Consider the following 21502-nt stretch of genomic DNA (forward strand, 5'->3'; position numbering starts at 1 on the left):
ATTCATGTAGATATACATATACACATATACATATATATATATATATTTATAGACATCTATATAGACATATGTATAGTAAAGTGTTTGGCTATTAGTTCAGATGCAAATCAAGAATTTATGCTATTTATATGTCAGCATTTGCAATTCTAAATATTTCTATTTCAATCTAGTTCTCTCTCTCTCTCGCTCTCTCGCCCTCACTCTCTCCACATATGTGTAATGGCAATTGAATCGAATAGGCTGAAATGATTTTTGGTTATTGGATAACGAGACAAAAACCATCACGAAATTAAATTGCAATCGCAACCAACAGTCATAGAAATCGTTAATGAAAATGCCAAGCCAAACAATTTGTTTAATTGAATAAACATTTACTTACAAAGGCACACTCACTCGATGGCCAATCACACAACAAAGGCAACAACAAAAAAAAAAAAAAACAAGAGCTATCGAAATGCACTTACTATTATACTAAAATTGCAACTTCCTAATGGCAAAAACTTTCGTCCACAAACGACGGCAAAAAATGTGATTGATAATTTAATTAATTAAGTAATGGGAATCAAAAGGGTTGTCATATCTGATTACTAGCTGGAAGTACACGTAATTAAATAGCTTGGTAATAGTACAAATTTTTATTAGCCCCAATTCCACATTGTATGAAAATGTTCTTAGGCAACCAAACGGCTCTGAGCACAGTTTATCGACTTATAACTTAAGTTTGCTTTGATATATTTTTATTATCTAATGAAATAATATAATTATCTATTATAAATATGATTATCTAATAAACGAATGTGTATGAAAATAAGATTGACCTTACAAAGACTATCATTAGAGAAAACATGTCCAAGCACAGAGAAATTACACTTATTTGTTAATTTATCCCTAGTTTAAGATGTTTATATTATATCTATATACATATATATACATGTATATACCAATGTGTAACTTAGCGTTCTGCAGGACTTATTAATTTGGAGCTAAATCTAGCTGCGTCCATTAAAAATCGATATATATCGGTATACAATTTTACGATTAACAGTAAATAGAGTTAGGTATAACACTTTCTTCCAATTATATATTCATTTCGATATATTCTATTCTGTTGCTTATAATAAAACCTGATTTAAAGTTTGAAAAATAAGATAAGCATGTAAAATCGATCAATATCGATAAGTTTCTTTGGATTTTGTATATGTCATGGCATGTCATACACTCGATCACATTTGGTCTATAGGCACTCTTAAGCTCTACCATTCGCAATCGGGCTGCATGCCAAATATTATGTAGTATATTATTTAGATATTGCAATACAGTAGATTATGCAATATTGCCTAATTATTCAATTTTTTCAATTTAGTTTCAAAGCTGTTAGAACTCTTGACCTAACACTTTCCATGCGGTTTCACAATGTTAGCCGATTCGCGTGCACAAAAATCAAATTCAAATTATATAAATTATTTCACGTTTCGTTTGCAAATTTTACGTGAAATTGTTCGCAGTGAAATTGTTTGGTTAAATTGATGAAAAGGAAAAGCTCATGTGCGTGTGCGTGTGTGTGCGTGTGTGTTTATGTGTGGGTTTGTATGCGTACTTAAGCCGAGTGTGAAACAAACAAGAAATTTCACTTACCCATTCGCCACGACCAATTAACACACAAAAATTGCTGCGTTTTGCAGCGCACAAATTTGTAGCGGCGTCAAACGCGGCGTATGCGTGATGTCAATTGTTGTTCAATGTTGTTTGCCAGCTGCTGTTGCCGCTGTTGTTTCTTTGGTTGTTTGTTGTTGCTGCTGCTGCTGCTGCTGCGGTTGCTGTTGATCAACAATGCGAATAAAATGCTGTTTATCTTGGTTTTGTTTTCGAGTTGCGTTTTCGAGTTTTGTTGACACAAATAAAGTCATCTCACATGCGATTCATACCATCTCTCTCTCTCTCTCTCTATCTCTCTTTGTCTCTTTCTCTTTCTCTCTGCCTCTTCACACTCTCTATAACTTGCTATTCTTCTTTTTTTTTGGTAGCACCAGCCTGCGTTCACTTTATTCTGTCTAAATTTCGTTGGGAATGGAAAATCAAATTAAAATTAGCGCCGAAATAAATAAATAACAAAATTGTGCCCTCCATATAAAATGGAGCCATGAAAGGTAAACAAAAAAAACAATTGAAAATTATGGGTAAGCTCATGCCAATAGCGCAACTAACTAGATACCCTGTAGCTGGCAGGCTTTACCCTGTAAAAGCAATATTTAAGAGGTAAGCAAATTTATATCTTAAAGGATATTTCAATTTATAATATACAATTTGTATAGAAATACCATAGTTATACAATTGCAGTATATGGCAATATTTTATTTAATATTGATTGCAGGGTATTTCAATATATTACTTTTTGTGTCAGTTTCATAAGCTTGCTCTGCTTATGTATTCAAGTATACAACATTTAAATTTAATACAATATATATAGGACTATCAATCTATATTCTCACATATAATGAAATATCTCTGCCTGCAACACTTGATTAGGCCACCTTCGCATACATAATAATTACAGGGTATTGCAGCGACTACAACGAACGAATAAGGGAGATTGAAAAAAAAGAAGATATAAGCATAATATAAAAAAGATGCCAATCGCAAATGTTGCGGCACATTTTCAGTTTTTTATCCCTCTGCTCACACACACACACACACATACACACTGACACACACTCATTTAGAGAGCTCTTGCCTGCGGGACACGCGAAATTTTGGAGACTCACTTTGTTGCTGCTGCCCTCGCTGCTGCTGTTGTTGTTGTTGTTGTTGGCCTTAGTTGTGAAATGCTCACAGGATGCGCATTATGAAAATTTTAATCAAATGAAATGACAATAAGATTTTCAATGAAACGAATGGCGCTAAACAGAAAACGAGCAGGGAAACAAACAACATGTAATGAAATTTTCAGAACAACCAAAAGCTAAGGTATGAGAATCGCTAAGAAGGGCGCTAATGCAATTTGAAGCAGGAAACGTGATTTTATTTAATGTGCAATCTGTTTTTATATGCAAAGCGGGAGCAAAATTAATTTTCAAGTGATTTCCAGATAGAAAGCTCTCATAGAAATGGGCAACTAGGTTAAAGATGCTTACTTACTTATATCAATAAATGGGTATAGCCATATAGCTATGCATAGGCTATGGATCATATCAGTTTTTATATTCTATGTAGCTTTATCTAAGCCCGATTTCACATATCTCTGCTTACAAGGCATAGGCGTATTTATAAAGCCTGTCACAGCAGAGCCTCTGGCAGTGAAAGCCACAGACAAGTATAGCAGCACAGTTTTTTTTCTTTTTGTGATATGAAAAGGAAAAACTAGTTTTAATTGATGCGTTTATAATTCGAAAACAGTTCAAAATTTCATTGTTGCTGGGGAAATCGATTATAAATTGTTACAAAAAAGGATGCTCCGACTGAACAAACTACAATAAAAACTGAGCTGGATAGAGGGTTAGGGACAAAGATGGAGGGTGAGGAAGAGAGAAAGAGTGAAACATATAGAGAGAGAGAGATAATTGAAGCAAAAATAAATAAAATTTGAAGATTTAAAAATCTAGAATTAATTAGTTTCTAGCCAACTGAAGAGATATAGGCAAAATTTGGATACGACTAAGCTACAGTACTTATATTTACCTAAAATTGTTAGACCTATGAAGTAGATGGAAAAGAATCAACCTATTATTTTAGATAGAAGAGCTCCAAGAGGATTTGAATTTTAAATAAAATGTCATAGATGCCCTAATCTCCACTTAATCTTAAGATGCTATATCAATAGACAGATATCAATATTGAAATATATAAGGATCAGTAATATATATGTATATTTATATGAAGGATATACATATAAAATATTTAAGCAATTTTGAGCATTTGCGAAGTAAAGCACAAAGCACTTAAATAAATACAAAAAAAATAAAAATAAAAAAAAATTTAAGGCACAAATGCGAAAAATCCAAACCAAAACAAAAACAAATCAAAACAACAACCAAAAAACACTCCAATTTTTTTTTTACAGTTTTTGCTTTCCGTTTCCATTTATATTAAAAAGCTTAAAGTTTTTCTTTTATTTATTTTATTTTATTTATTTTTGGTTCCCAAAATAAAAAAAAAAAAAAGAAACACAAAATCCTTTTTGCGAAACTTTTTCCATTCCGCTTTAATTACTTAATTCGTATTTAGTTTGTTCTGTATTTTTGTTAGTTTTAGAATTGTTTATCAGAGCCAAAACTGGACTTTCGCCGCTAACTAAATCTAGCCGCGCTGCCTAAACTATTTCGCTAATTAACAAAGGCTTGAACAGTATAGAAAACACTTTCACAACAACAACAAACAACAACAACAGAAATGCAGTTTTCTTCTTTAGTTATTAAAGTTGCTAACACACACACACAAACACACACTCACACGTGCAGGCACAGCAAACAAACAAACAAACAAACAAACATGCAGCACGTGGCATAGGAAAAACGCGCGCGAAAAGCACTTGAAAAACACTTGAAAAAAAAGTTTATATACAAATATGCATATACATATACAAGTATGTGTATGAGTGTTTTGTGTGTGTGTGTTTTGTGTGCCTGCTTGTATTAGAAACATACGCGACGCTTCACAGTGACTGCGACCGTTCACATGTAAACAGTGACTAACTTTATGCTATTACTGTTCTACCACTGATTATTCTACTGCTGCTGCCAGAGACAACGTGTTCACACGCTGAGCGCTCGCTTGCTACTGAAGTCGACGTCGCTGCCTGGACCTGATAATGCCGTCGATGCGACGCCAGCAGCGCGAAGCCGGCAGCAACAGCAACAGCAACAGCAGCAGCAGCAGCCGAAGCCGATGGAAATCGTTGCGCCTCGTGCAGACACTGGTTTGACCACTTTTCTCCACTCCGTGTGGTGAAAACTAGCGCCCAAATTATGGACTTGCATTTGGCCACTGTTTAACAGTTGGACAAGATACACATTCGCCCCTCACACCTTACACCTCCCCCTCCGGTCTTGCCACCTTTAAGCTGACAAATTCCCCTCGTCTAATGTCTGCTCAAGCTGGCAGCGCCTCAAACTAAAGCAAACTCCCTTGTCCTCCTCCTCCTCTGCACATCTAACGCTGCCTGCAAATGTCGCTGGGCTGCGCTTAGATGCTTGCCTCTATCTGAATGCATGTGCATGATGGGTATCTTACTTTCAGCTGCCAGGTGTACCGGAGGCACTGCAGTGTGCTAAAGACAAAAGTGCATCCATGACACAGGTGTAACACAGTCAAATGTTGCTTCTACATATATTTATGCTTTATCTAGATTTTAAATTAAGATTACATTTTAATATAGTAAAGAGAATAAAGAGGTTTGCTTATAGCCTATTTGTGGTTAACCGATAAATAATAAATAATCAAGTAATATATTTAATGCTCATTTACATAAATGTGATAAATCAATGCAATCAGTCCCTTGATTGTTATTACCTAAACTGATAAGCCCCAACTCAAACATAACGTTTTTAAAGGACACGAAATTCTTAAGCTATCAAAACCTGACTCTACCCTCTAAGCACACATCTCCAACAACCCTCTCACTTATCTAAAGCGAAAAATAAAATAAAACGAAAATGTTTTCAAATCAAGCTTAGCTTTGCATTTTACTGATTTCTTTGAAATTCCGAAATTTCCAGATTGCTCTTAAAGGCACATCTTAAGAAAAAAAAGAAAAAGATTTCAAAGATCTCTTTTTAGCACGCGAAATACCTTGGTAAAACTATTTTGAATGCAACAAAATAAAGCTGCTTATTTCTGTGCCCTTGTGTCCTTGTGGCACGCTACCAAGAACCCCCTCCGCAATGTCTTACAGCCAAAGAGACAGCCTTAGCCTCAACCCAAGCGAAATTCCCGGACAAAAGCCACACGAGACGCGAACGCTATCAAAACACATAGAATAAAATTAGTCAAAGATAAGAGCAGCATATACCAGACAGCGGACAGCGGAACAGCGGACGGAGGACACAGGCAAAAGAACACATCTACCAGCACATAATTCCAGCTTCAGCTCCAAAACCGACTCCAGCTACGACACCCAGTCCAACATCAACTTCAACGGCGACACTGACGGCATGCTAAAGACCAGACAAGCTGTTGCACTTCGAGCATGGAGAATGGGTGAAGCAACTCGACCATAAGAGCTATAATTATATAATAATATATATATATATATATATTTCGATATATAAACATATACTCGGGAATGATTTGCTTTGAACGAATTCACTAAATCATAAAGTTAATGTACCTCTGTTAACTCTCCTTACTAAATGCTATAATCTACCACTGTTAGCGAGTTGCTGTTAATGATGCTCTGTTAGTTAAGCAGCTGTTAGCCTCGGAGTTATTAGCTGTGGAGGTATTAGTATACACGATGCTAATTTACAGTTGTTCATTTTTCTCTGTTAAGCGAAGTGGCGCTGTTAGCTATTTGCCTATCTGACAGTGATGAAGCTGTACCTGTCAAGTCAATGTTAAACCTTGCTACGAACATAACATGGGATTATCGTAGATTATGATTGAAGACCAACAATTAAGAGAGATCAGTTGAAATAATATACAATTATGTTGGTTTAGAGTTAACATGATGTTAAATATTTAACTACCAGTCTTCATTAACACGTTGTAAATTCTAACCAATGTTGCATTAGATGATTTTTCACAAATTTTCCAATATATTTTATAAAACATTTCGCCCGTAAAAATTGTGGACGAATGTAAACATTTTTGTTTTTAAGTCCAATTCGTGACTCCAGTTCTGGATTTTAGGGTGTTAGTGGCTGTTTTTCTTTCTTTTCTCTCTCTCTCTCGCTCTCTCTCTCGCGCTCTCTCTCTGTCCCTCAGCTTTTTGTGTGTCTGTTATTCTTTTGGTTCGGCGGGTTCGTACTTTAGATTAGAGTTAATCAGCTTAGCATGTCACTTTGACTATTAAAAACGACGTGTCGCCAAAGGGTTTTGTTCTATGCGACTATTGGTGGCTAACACACGATACCCGCACACACACACTCACACACATACACTCAGCAGATTCGACTCATGTGAATGTTAATTATAGTCCAGCATTTGGGTTGACATATTGTCAGGGGTACGAAAAATCGTTAGTATCAATGCATTAACGAGAGTCAGCAAAATCCTTTCGAAAAAAAGAGAAAGTGAGTGAGAGAGAGAGAGAGAGAGAGGTAGAAGAAGACAGAGATACCTGACAATGTTAGTTAATGACTCGATTCGACTACATTCCAGCATTGTACCAGACCACCTATGGCCACATTTAATTAGCAAAAGTAAACATAGAAAAAATAAATAATTGCATTTTAAATTTATTCGTAAATCATACATCAATTGATTTTATTCAATAAATATTTAAATAACAAAATGTAAAAGGGCAAATTATGCATTTTAATACTGCTTTAATCAATGTTATTTCATTACTATACACAAAAAAAAAAAAAAAAAGTGATATGTTAACCATAATCTCGACTTTAAGCCCTTTTCCGCAGTCAATTAACATTTATTAACTAAGAGCTAAATAAATTACAAAGCTCTTAGTTTTTTATTAAATTTCAAAATTTATTCCATTCAAGATTCGATTATGTTCTTCCACAATATGTGCATATTTCATATAATATCTTGATTGATTGATTGACATGTTATTAGAATTTTAAGCTGAAGAACTGTTTATTGAGTCATTTAAAATCGTTAGTTTTTCCTTGACTGCTTGATTGACTGGCTAAATGATTGACTGATCCAGTACTATGCATCAATAATCAATAAGCCAGTTCTAATATAATAATAATTCAATTTTAATTCACAGCTGAATCAAACTTCTCATCTAGTTGCTTGATTGACTAATAGACTGACTGATTGACTGATACAGATTTGCTGTTATACAATTGGTAACGTAAGTACTTCTACTTCACACATACTGCTAGACGATCTGATTGACTGATAGACGTACTGATTGACTGCCACAGCTTTGCCTACTCTATAAGAGCCACGTATTCAATTGATGGGCTTTACAGGCTTACCTGTTCGGCTCAGTAATTGATTGATTGATTGTGTTGGCCTAGTTGAAAACACAGTTCCTCATATTGAGCCTAAGCTGCTTGATTGACTGCCTGATGCACTCAATCGTTGCATTAAAACAGACGACATCACCCACTAATTGGTCCAGAAAGCACTCGGCTTCCTTGCTAGTTGGACAGCTCAACTAGTCATTCGAGGCCAACTTTGTTCGAGTTGTAGCTGCTGCTGTTGTTGTTCAATCGATGCTGGAACGCGCTCTCGCTGTCAAGATCTGTCTACGACTTGTGGGTAAGAGCATAGAAAGTGAGCTGAGCTACGCAGATGGACGCAGCCCGGCAGCAATAGAGCTCCAGTTGCTCCAGAAAATGTGCATTTGGTGAACAGTTTCACCAAACGCCACTTGACTTTCCATGTTTGTCTCCTCCTCTCCTCAACTCTTCCTCCCCTGCATCTGCCAGCCGCCTCTCCGCCTGCGCCTCCGCCTCAGCCAAACAAGCTGGATGTGTCCAAAAGTGACTTTGACTTTGGCAAATGAATGCCAAAGCAAACAGGATTTTCAAGTTGTTTGGGAAAGTAACAGTGACGCGGCCAGCCAACGACAACAGCTGTTGCAACAACAACAACTGGCAACAGCAACATCAAATAGCAGCAGCAACAATGGTACAAACATTGATTGCCTTTTGGTATTAGTTTCAATTTATTTCACTTTGAGTGTGATGGATGGCAAGAGGCGAACGTGGCATGCCACACCAGCAATGCCAGTAGCAACAACTACAATAGGGTCATCAATTCACAGGCTTTACCGTACGCTACTCCATCTCGTTTTTTATTGCACACTTTTAATGCCAAAACAATTGTTGCGCCAAATAAATTGAACACCAAATTCAATTCCACTGGCAAAATTCTTCTTCGCGCCACCCACTTGCCACCCATCCCCTGTGTCTGTGTGTGGGCGTGGCATTGACTAGATGTGCATTTGATTTGCAGATTCCCACTGCAAGCCCAAGCAAACGTCACATGCTACATTTAATTGCTCGCAGAGCTTTCAGTATTTAGTTTTCCGTTTTCTGTTTCCAGTTTTCAGTTTTCAGTTTTTAGTTTTCCAAATGATCCATCAAATCGCTGTTGCGCATTTCGTTTTCTAATTGAGCCGTTGTCACGCTCTGTTGCTGCCACCAGCCGAACTGCATTCCCATCCATTTCTGGCTTAATCCTGCTTTATTCATGGGACATTTACTTCGGCAGCCATATAAATTGCTAATGGGCCCAACTAAGCCCAACTCGAACTAATTGATTTTCAACGTTTCTCAAATATTCCTGAATTTCCTGAAATCCAAATTCCATTTATGTTTAATTCCTGAGAATTGTAAATATTTGATTTTGAGATTTTAAATTTTTACATTCTATTTTATAAATTCTTTTTCACTATATTGCTAAGCACATTTGCTCGGGTCTATTACATGTCCATCGTTTCTCTCGTTTTTTTTTCCCTCACTCTATCTCTTTTGATTTTATGGAATGTTTTAATCTCTTAATTATTTCCCTAGTTTTCTATGTTTAATGAGAGAGGTAAATAAATCCAGAGAAGTAGAGAGTTTAATATTATAAAAGACAGAAAGTGTGAGAGAGAGAGACAGTTCTTACTCTTAAAATTCATATATATTGTTCTCTGTATCTCATCTATCTCTCTTTAGTCCCTCTATCTCTCTGTCGGTCTCAAACTCTCTCTACCTTACCCTCTTGCTCTCTCAATCTCTATCTCTCTCTAACTCTCTTTCTCTCTATTAATTTGTCTGTCTCTTTCTCTCCCTTTCTCTCTCTCCATCGCAATCATTCTTTCTCTTCCCCTCTCTGGTCAACCCCATCTTTATATACGTATTTTTCGTTTATCCCATATCTTTCTCTCTCCCAACTTAAATGACTCACCCAACTAGGTAGGTTTCGAACCTTCCAACTTCTATAAAGATCTTTAAATTTACCTGCATATATACTCTATACATTATATTGTCATATACGTAGTCTCCTTAAACCTTAAACCATCTTTTCCTTTTATCTGTTTCTCTCTCTCTCACGCCCTTCTCCATTTTTTATCCGTGCTCGTTCATTTACCTGCCCTCTGTCGCTTCGTAACGAACTCTATTTACAGCTCACATCTCAGGTGTCAGAGGTCAATCACACAATTTGACAGTTGGGGCAGGACAATCAAATAAATTGAGTGACAAACAGAGGGGAAACACAATAAAACTCAACAGATCCAAGCCTTAAACTTAAGCCAGCTGTATATTAAAGAAATTATATTTTATTTTATATAAATATAATTTAAGATATATTGAAAAAGCTCGTCAGATATTAACCCATATTCACACACTTACAGGGTATCTTTATCAACTTCGATTTATCGGCTTTTCCAACTTTAAATAATCAACTAGAGTTTTGCATATTTATAAGCCAGGTATTAATGGGGATTACGTATTTTGCATTTTTATTATTTTTATTAAATTAAATATATATATATATATATATATATATATACATATTTTTTTTATGCCCTGTAGATTATAATCTACTGGGCATATCAATACGTTTGATAGCTCGGGGCTTCCCCCAACACAAAACTGAACGCCAATCAAAGCTGTTGGGCATTTCGTGTCAAACCAGCTGCTAATTAGATGCAATGAAACTACGAGAGCACTAAAGCCGAACTAGACGCTACCCTAGAAAAAATAAAAAGGAAAAAGATTAAAAGGCGCTGTACGAAAAATGCATGTAAAAATAATAGTTTGGCATATAATAATATGATATTTAAAATTCAACAATATATAGAATAAATACATCTCATGTGCAGAGCAACGATATGGATATCGGTATATCTAAAGGAGGATGCCATGTGTATGAGCCAGCAAAGCTGGCGCTCATAGTGTATATACCCCATGCTAAATGGTATTACGGGGTATGCGATGCAGTCCAAAAGGTCCGTCGCTGCATAAAATTGAATAAATAAGAGCGAAGCGAGGTATATTTATTAAATTTGCACAACATCCGCTGCCGTTGTTAACCATTTCCTCCTCTACACTAACAGCAACACCAGCACACACGCACACACTCCCCAAGCTGCGGTATATGGGATGTGTGTGTGTGTGTGTGGTGGGGAACGAGGCACAGTTTTCGATATTGTAAAAACCGAAATATGCGAGCAATAAATTCATGTGGAAAAAGCAAGCGCTGCAATAGCAAAAACAAACCAGAATCGTAGGCGTGGCAAAATAAAATCAAATAAAATGTTGGCAAAGGGGGTATTACAGGGTATTAAGAGGAGCGAAAATGCACATGCAGGCCGAAAAAAAAACACACACAGACACACACACACAAAAATGAACTGCGAACAACTGCAAAAAACCATATCAATAATGACGACGCTGATGTTCATATTGTGAGTTGGTGGGGGGAGGGGGAGGGCAGGTGCCCAAAAGGGGACCTCCAGAAGGGGCAGAGGGAGGAGAGTGAGGGTATGACTGACCATGTTTGCAATATATGTAACTACAACAACAACAAGCATGGTTATGTTTTAAGTGCTACCATTGCAGTTGTTGTTGTTGTTGTTGTTGTTGTTGCTGTTGGTGATGCTGCTGCTGCTGCTGCTGATGCTGGTAACTGAATTATTGCCGGTTAAACAACTTTTGGGGCCCAACATATTTCAATTAAGTGCCAAAGTTAAGACATGGGAATTGAAGAGGAAACTGAAAATGAGAGCGAGAGAGAGAGAGGGAGAGAGATTGAAAAGGGAAAAGTCTCGTAATTAAATTGCAACAGCATTCGATGAGGTCTTAAGAGATCTATATAAAGTAAAGCATACGAGTCATATCAAGTTGAGAGCGTTCCAATTGAACTCGGAGAACAAAAGTTATCGAAGATAGGGAGATAAATGTAGAGAACATAATTCCCAAGTAATATTTGATATTTTAATTAAATTCATTCATAGACATATGCGAATGATCTACTTATATATACGAGTTCTCATTCTCATTATGATTATTATTATTATCATTGTCTTCATTCAGTTGCATCAACATCGAGAGCATCGAGAAAGGGTATTTTTTAGTCGGTAAGTCGAAGCTTCAATCCGACTCACTGGTCAAGCTGATGACCTGGCTGACGGTGCACAATGCACTTTACTCATTATCATGATAATTATCATTATCATTATCATTATCGTCATTCTCACAGCTTTGAATCAATTAACTGGGATTTTACCTCTCAAGCTTATGACTTTTAAAATTTCATCAGGCTATATCACTTGTGGGCTGCACTTTCTTATATAATCTGCAATAAATTCTGGATTTGTACCACGGCATTGTCTGGTCATTAACGGGAGAAATTTGATAGCGCTGCACTTCTCAGTCATATGGCCAGCTGACATTTTAATCTGCCGCATTTCAATAGATTTTCACTTTTATTTTCCTATTACTTTTCGCAAGGTGTCGAGCTACTAGCTGCATTGACATGAAACAAATGATTTGTGGGCGTGACTTTCGGGGCAGCGCCCCGGTGGTGCAGGTGTGGCCGCTGTAACAGGCAATTGGCAAACAGTTGGCAGCAGTTTGGCCAAGACAAAGTCAAACCGTTATTTAAACGCTCTGCCACAGAGACGACTGTCAAGGGAAAAATACAACAACAACAACAAGAAGAAGAAGAACAGCAGAAAAATAAGCGAACTGAGCAGCTGGCCAATGTCAAGTGTGGACAGCCGGAACAGCAGTAAGAGAAAGGCAAAGATGAGCAGCAGCAGCAGGGAGTGGCAAAGGGATGGGGGAGTGAGGCGACTGGTGTCAAGAATCAACTGGCAACTGGCAGCCGTCTCCTGCAATCCCTTCCCTAAGGTCCGCAAAAAAGTGTGTCAACTAAAAATAGAAATGACAAGCATGAAGACTATGCAAAGCAGGCGCATGACTAGGAAATACCCTGTAATAGGGTAAAGATATAGGGTAGCTGAAAGAAGAAGAAGGTTAGGAGAGGTATGAGAGATGAAGCATGTTGATTTTCAAATAGATGATGACTCACGTTGCGGCTGTGCTTCTTCTTGGAGAAGAAATACTTCTTAGATCTCTAGCATTTGGATATACTCATATCTCAAGAGTTATCGCTCAAGTATCTAGAGTCATCTCACCCGTTTGCCCCTGTTTGCAGGGTTTCAGTATGTACATGAGCCGCGCAGGCTCAAGGATATTTCTGGCATTAATCTTCGAAATTTGTTTTGTGACTAGAGCCGAAGAAGAAAAAGTAGAAGCGAATGGAGAAAAAAATAAAGAACTTATGACCGCGGCCCCTTTACCACGTGACCCAAGGTTAATGCGAGTGCAACTGCATTGGGGCAGGCGCCAATGGTTGGGGTAGCTGTAGCTGGAGCTGAAACTGGGGCTGGGGCTGGGCGGTGCGGTCGGACCGCAGTCAAGTGCAAACTTATGGCCCCGCGGCAATTTAACGCTTGCGATTTCCGTTAAGGGATTCTGGCCGTGTCGAGGGACTTGCGATTGAATGCCAAAATACGCCAAACGCCATTGCATACTTCCCGGCGACGACGAAAAAAGCGCAATCAGGAAGGCAGGGGACGGTCGACCAAGGCCGGCGAGAGTTAGACTGGTGCACTACCGGGTGGGTCTTGGGACAAGCTGTGTCCGTCACGCTCTGTGCATCGCGCGGCTTTGCTGCGAAGCTTATAAAATTCACACGCTGCGCTTTTCTTTTGCCATGCCCTCAATTGAATTGGATGTAAAGGGTATATGGAGTGCGGCTAAGGCTAGGGGACGCACGAGTGAAGTTTTCTTTGCCTGAGTACTTGGCGCTTAGGTCAATGTCTTTTGAGGCCAATGGACCTTGAGAGGTCTATCCACGTTTGATTTACAGAGTATCTGTTGGTCGTGCACTTTGACTTGCAATGTGGTTCCTTGTTTTCGTCAGCCCCGGACACGCCTACCAGCGAAACCTTTTGCCAAATGCAATTTACTTTTGTGTATTTTATTGCATTCGCTTCTCGTCCAACCCCCCAACTCCTGCTCCAGCTTCTGCCCAGCTCCTGCTCTTACCCAACCCACACACGCAGCAGCTGTAGCTGTAGCCTGCCTTTTCGGTTTTGGCTAATTAAATTTTATGCTTGGTAATTTTAGAGAAAGGCCTTACAGGTTTTCTTCTGGCCTTTTTTGTGCTGCCTGTTTTGGGTGCACGGATGGGGCTGGCTGCTGTGTGGGCGTGGCATAAGTACGTCTCGCAGTGTTTTTGCTTTGGCTCTTCACTGCAATTTACAAAAATCGCACAAGTTGCGCATTAAAAAAAATAAAAAAGGCGACCGGCAAATTGCAGGCAATAAATAAAACATCCACGAAAAATCGCTGCATACTTCCAGGCGCGACGATACAACGGATAGGGGTACGAGAGGCAACGGCGCGGAGGAGGCGGGGGGGCATGGTGCATTTCACGACGCGTGCTTCACTACCAAAATGGCCGCATTTCTTTTGGCCCCCGAAAACATTTACAAAGCCAAGCAGCGCCAACAGCAACAAGCGAGCGCCTACACTGAAACGAAAAAATACACTGAAACTGAAATAGAAAACAAACAAAAAATATATATAAATATTGTTTACATATATGGTATATTATGGTATACTATGCCACTTCATGTCAATAATTAAATAAGGATATTAAATATAAAAAATTAAAATAATAAATTTATATATAAAACTGGCCGAAAACTCTTTGAGAATTACAAACGCTAGACAGGAAATTATAAGAAGGGAAGGCAGTATATTATATCAACTATAGACGTGCAAGACAGCTAATGCTTCATGCTTGAGTGAAATACATTTTTTTTAACAAATTAATAGCAAATGAGTTCAATAAATACATATACATACATATCAAGCAATTCTGGAAGCTAAAATCTTACCAACAAGATATACAAAAAATAAAGTTCCTATTACTATCCCCTTTCAGTTAAAAAAAAATAAAATAATAATAATACTAAAACAACAAATACTTTATCATACAATCCTACTACTATCCCCTTTCAGTTAAAAAAAAAAAAAATAAGAATAATAATAATAAAACAAAAAATCCTTTATCATACAATTAATACTTAAAAATATTAAAATTGTATAAACAAAAATTTGAAAAAAATAAAAAAATCAATAAAACAAAAAATACCTTATTATACAATTAATACTTAAAAATATTAAAATTCTATAAAAAAAAATAAAATAAATAAATAAAACAAAAACCAAAAAATACTTGATCATACAATTAATACATAAAAATATTAAAAATCTATAAAAAAAAAAACTAAATAAATTTATTAACAATTCTTAAACTAAAGAAAACAACAGTAATTTGAACTGTCACAGCTCATCAAGTCTTCAGCCATTTTTCGCACAGTGTAGGTCAGGCGGCAGCTGCTGTAAGTAGAGCGCAACGAGTTTAATTGAAAAGTAAAACAGCAAAATTTCAAAATAAATAGAACTTAAGCAGTGAAAAAGAAAAGTAATATGAAAAGCGCTGGCCAGAGGCGGCCAAATCAAATTGAAAGCCAACTAAGCAGCGCATTAGAGGCGTTGCCCAAATGCATGCAACATTAGTCAATGGCAGCAGCTAATCCCTTGGCCAGCGACATGGGCATGGAAACGGTGGCGGAGACGGGCGACGGGAGATGGGAATGGGAACAGGAACGAAGACCCCGAGCATCATAACAATACATAATAAATAGCAGCTGATGCGACAAGGCAACAATGAAATCGATTCTCGAGCGACAGCAAAATGCAACAAAAGCCTCGAGCAACATAAAAAATCGTCTGTGAAATGTGCAATGAGCAGCTGAACGACTGTGCAATGCTCTACAAAAGTGAAAAACAAGTGAGAGTAAGAATAAGCGAAAAACAGATTAAGAGATAAAAAAATATAAATAGTTTAACATAATATCAACGAAAACTTGGGCAAATTTGGACTGATGGGCAGGTAACTGCGCTAATATGTGGGGCCTTAAAATGAGGCGTTTGTCTAGTATGAGTCCCTAGGATTTCATACTCTCTTTTTTAATTTAACATAAATATATTAGCTACAACAATTGATAATTAAACCAAGCTTTAGATGACATAATTCAGCTAACATTTCATATAACACACTCGAACATAAATATAACCTAATATCAGCTATAGATAATGTTACCAACTGCCAATAACATAACAACATAACATTAAATAACATTCCCACATTACACTCTAAGGCTTATAGAAAATGTTAATAACACAACATACTTCTGTTGACTTTAGCAGAACAGCTTGCAGGCACTTCAGCATTACTGTTAATGTAAACTAACAGCGAAAGCAACTATCATTAGCATTAAACAAAAACTGACCGCTGTTAATTGATTTTTTGCGCACTGTAGAGTATAAATATATTCATATAGAATGCGCCATGCGCTGCTGTCGTGCCGTAAAGATTTTTCGATTATGAAGAAAAATGCACAGCTGACGGGCGGGCATTTATCACTTGCCACGCGGCGGGGGAGGCGCGGGGGCTCAGCCGAAACCGAAACCGGAAGGAGCAACAGCAGCAGGAGCAGCAGCAGGAGCAGCGACTCCCAAGGAGCAGTGCACATCCTGCAGGACACTTCAGACAGCCCGTCTTGGGCGGAGCTGCCTGGGTGCAATGAAAATGCATATTTAAAGTGTTGATTAAAATGTTGATCGCACGATTTTGATTAAATTTTGATGCTATTAAATTCAATTGTGCATAAATTTCAATCACAAGCGGCGAAAGAAAAAAAAAAGAAAAGAAAAACGAAAACCCGAAAGCGCCAGCTGCAAGGCGACGACCGACCGACGCGTCGACCCTGGAGGCTTTTCCAGCTACAAAAATAATTCTCTCGTGCACGAGGTGCTAAAAGTCAAGCACAAATATTTGCACAGCAATCCATGTGTGCTTGTGTGTGTGTGTGTGTGAGTGTGTGAAACACACAATGTGTGTCCAGGAAGCGGATATTAAAGCACAAAAGCCTTGTGACTTGTGCAAAAAAATAAAAGACCTATGAAAATAAAATGAATTTCAGAGAGCATCTACGAATACTTCATAATCTCTGCTTCTTCTGATTTATATGCACACGCATTATAGCTGGCTTTACTCTATATTTTTTATTAGAATTAGTATGACATGCGTGTGTGTAGATGCGTATGTGTGTGTGTGTGTGTGAGTGTGTTCCAGTGCGATAAGGCACTTAAGTACCTACACAAGTCCTACTCTCTCTCTCTCTCTCTCTCTCTCTCTCTTCCTCTTATATCCCTCCCTTTTTTTTTAGTCCGCTCGGCATCATTAAAAACTTTGAAGTTGGCCAAACTAATAACTGGACCACTGCAATTTTGATAATAACAGCTGCCAACTGATGGCTCACTTCGGCCATGGCCCCCTAGCCCGCCCTTGCCTCTCTTCCCAGCTGCCTCGAACTCTGACATGTGCCCATGTTCCATGCGCAGCAGCTCGAGTGATCACGTTTTATGCTGTCCAATTGCTGTTATCGAATACCCTGTAAAATTCAACAGTATTCAGCAGAGTTTCAGCTGAGTCAAGTCTTTTTGTGAGAAAGAAATACCTGAAAGAAATCTATGCTCCACATATATCATATATCATCTCATGTATATCATATCTATCATATCAATATTCCATTCCAAGCATCTGCTCGGTGCTGACTTCAGCCGCCTCATCGCTCGACATATTTCCATTCTCATAATATCCTTTTCGCATAGTGTATGGAGGAGCTGCTCAATTCGTTTTTTGTAGCTATTGCATAATTGATTTGGCCCATTTGAACTTTGGACTCGCCTGTCAGATTGGCTGACAGTCGAAAGAGCCAACACGGACTCTGTTGTCTAGATGTTGTTTGTGGACCGGTGTCCGGTGGAAGTATTAAGGCCCTACTGTAACAGTGAGATAAAAATGTCATGAATGTAGAGTGAAACCACACATCAATGGATTCAGAGCACAATCCCAAGTGAAATGTTAAACTTGAGGCCATACAATGAAGGGCTATGCAACAGTTTTACAAAAATGATCTTTGCTATGTTAACAATATGTTAAACACTTAACATAACTTAGTTACATAGCCTCAACCTTAGATCTAAGCTATATATTTTACATACAATAATTATATGAAACTAGCTTGTATAATGTACTATTAGCAAAATGTGTTAAACTAGAAAATGTAGATTTGATTATGTAAAGCTTATGTTAAGTGCTTGCTAGCTAATATTAGGAGCACTCGAACACGTTTTATTTAAATGCAATTTCAAGTTATTTCTGCTTAATGCCTCTTGAGCATTGACTCCATTCACTGAACATTTCAACTAACATCAGGGGGGCGTGACAAAAAAGAGGAGATGACTGACAATAAAAAAAAAGTTTAAAAATAGAAAGAGAATTTGAGCTGGCTTTTCGGAATGCGAGTGTGTGCATTATGCATTATGCATTTCGCATACATATGCCTGTCAAATAGGCAAACTGGCCGAGAATCTGCGCCAGTGTCAGGGCACACACTCACACAGAGAGTGTGAGAAGGGTAGAAAGAGAGAGAGAGAGGGGGATGAGAGAGGTAGAACTGTGATGGCTTACTCTGTGCCTGGCGGGCGGACGATAGCCGGCTGTCAGTTTATTTAATTGAAATGTTCCTGGAAACCTATAAATTACAAACACATGCAATGTGCATATGTGCCACACACACACACACACGCACACATTGAAACTTATGCACATTAGCAGCTGAAATTTTATGCATGCCAACCCGCAAAACAAGCAAAGCAGCCAAAAACTAAAGAGCATCAAGCGAGTCTACACCAGAGATACCCTGTAGCAAGTGAGAAGCATGATTATGATTAAAGAATATAAAATAATGTCATATAAGTTAATAAAGGCTAGCTTCTTGATCTAGCCATATGCCATGAATACCCAGTATTATCTCAAGAAATGCGCTGAGAAAAAGACTTATAGTTGTATAGGGCTCACTTGTTCCAACACATTGGCATGCACTTCACTCACATTTACAGGGTATCGTCTAACAAACTGACTTGAACTTGCGTACGTTACAAATATGTGCACTCACTTAGCTCTTAGAGCATTGCACACTCTACGGCCCGGCCATTGAATGTCGGCCGTGACAGGCGGCAGCAGCAAGTGCAGCTGAAACAACAGCAAATGGCATTAAGTCAAGTGACAAAAATATTGTCTCCAAATAGCGGCAAATATTTATGACCCAAATGGGCAAGGGACTGGCTGACCTGACCCCATCGTTCTTCGTTGCCTCGACAGACAAACTTGGCCATAAAGTTAAGTCAACGGACACGTTTCAATTGTTCCGTTCGCTGGCCAGCGAATGCTGCGCAAATTCTTTCAACTTTGCAATTCGCTCATGTGCAACGTGAAATAACGTTATTGCTGCTTGCCATCATTGGGCAATGACAATGCGCGGGGGGAGGGGGGGCGGTGCTGGGTAATTAGCTGCAAACCTAAACAGGGATTCAAATGTTATTTGGAAAATACTTTTCTACTACATTGGCTCGAAACAATTTCATATTGCGTAGCAAATTCCATTTGGCTGCTAGTTCACTTCCATTGAGAATCGGCAAAAGAATCTCTGGCGAGTGAAAAGTAAATGGAGATGAAAATAAAATGGAATACTATTTAGATGAATTTATGATTCATTGATTGCATTACGCATCAAATCAATTCAAACACTTGTGAAATGAAATTCTTGAAATGCATTTTTAATGAGAATCGCTGAGAGCGGCTTAACTGGAAACATATTAAATGTGAAAAATTGCAAAAGTATTTCGTTTCAGAATATATACTGTGCAAATATTTAAAGGAAGAATTTTATTTTTGCTCCTGCTATAGTCAGAATCACTGAGAGAAGCTCTTGGTAATTGATGAAAAGGCAACTAAAGTTCATTTTTAAAATACTAAGAATGAATATAAAAATTGAAGTAATTCAAGAATTATGCAAAATTGAGCATTGTTAAAAATACTAAAAAGAAAATTAAAGTACTCAAAATAAACTAGCATTTGAAATGCTCAAAAAATTAAACAACTTTTATGGGCGTAGATAAACCAGGATATTATTGAAAAATATATCTATAAAATACTGAAATAATACTGCAAAAAATAAAATTTGATGCAATTTGTAACTTTTGTGGCAATTACTGAAAGAAACTCTTCACAATCCATGAACAAAAATTGAAAAGTAACAAATGAAATATTTAAAATATTCAAAAACCCTATAACAAAAATGTATACAAAATATTAAAAAATTTAATAAATTTCTTAGTTGGTAAGTGAAGCGAAAGCCGTGTATAGATAATTCCTATCTGCATTCCTTCCGATGGCCAAATCAACTTGATTGCTTTTTACACTTGTCGGGCAGCTCGCTTACTTTTCCCCACTGCCTGAGCCATGTGCATCAGAAATGCATCGATAAATTTAACGAACTGCAACTAAAGTAATAATCCATTATGAACCATCAAGCAAGATACACACACACACATCTCAGAGCTCAATCAAAATCAATGCTGAAGTGCAGAGCAAGGAACGGTTTTTTAATTAAACCTAGTCATGCATAATTGTGGGGGGCAAGCGATTGGAATTGTTGAATCGTTTCGATTGCATGCGTTATACTTATCGTCCAAACGAGCTGAATCGATAACAGCAAATTTATCGCTCAGCCACTGTATGTGAGTACATACATATATGGTGTGGCTCCTTGAATGCGCGCACACACATGCACAATAAACAGTGAACGGGCCACAATTTGCATTCGGCCGAGGCACAGTTACAGTTACGCACGCACACTTATTCACACACCTGTTTAAGTATAAGTGGTTGTGCTTGGGCAAGCAATTGAGGCATTGAAGGACGGTACGGTAGTACTGCCGTAGCCAAAACGAGACTCCTGCCACGCCACTAATGTGCAGCCGTGCGAGCTGGTCCCTCTCCCCCCCCCCCCCCCCCCCCCCCCCTCCAATCCGCCATCCCACCAGAGCTGAGCTACGGCGCCTCAGTGCGAGCATGCAGCCCAAAAATGGTTGTCGTAAAGTGTAAAGTCAACATTTTGTGCTGCAATTAAAGCCAAATTGCAAAGGCAAATAAATTTGCCAAGTAAATCGCTCGAGAGTCACACAACGGGCTGACCGCACGATGCAGCTCTAAGCCTCTCCAGCCGAAGGTAAAGCCTGCAAATATGCATGTATGCATGTCCATATATGCTCAGGTGGATCAGCTTGGAGCTAAGGCAGCCGCAACTCCAGTTTTATGACTGTGACTCAACTTAAAGCGATTGCTGAGAGCTGCAAGCCAAGTTTATGGAATTTGTAAGAACTTATTC

General features: G+C 38.1%; 1 protein-coding gene across 6 annotated transcripts in view; it reads right to left on the reverse strand.

The window, feature by feature from the left end:
* Positions 1–4784, reverse strand: part of LOC108655683 (uncharacterized) — an 84522-nt gene extending 79738 nt beyond the window's left edge. For 2 of the 6 annotated variants that reach the window (XM_089264108.1, XM_089264102.1), the window contains exons 1-2: positions 4641–4783; positions 1636–1808 (exon numbers count right to left, since the gene is read on the reverse strand). The gene's annotated coding sequence lies outside the window, so the exon portion shown is untranslated. Of the gene's footprint in view, positions 1–1635; positions 1809–2762; positions 2898–4640 lie in introns of all 6 variants that reach the window. The other 4 variants (XM_089264103.1, XM_089264105.1, XM_089264106.1 and 1 more) reach the window with 4 other exon arrangements.
* Positions 4785–21502: the final 16718 nt, after the last annotated feature.

The sequence above is a fragment of the Drosophila navojoa genome, chromosome X, assembly GCF_054131105.1.
Source record: "Drosophila navojoa isolate 15081-1374.11 chromosome X, UAZ_NAV_1.0, whole genome shotgun sequence".
NCBI lineage: Eukaryota > Metazoa > Arthropoda > Insecta > Diptera > Drosophilidae > Drosophila > Drosophila navojoa.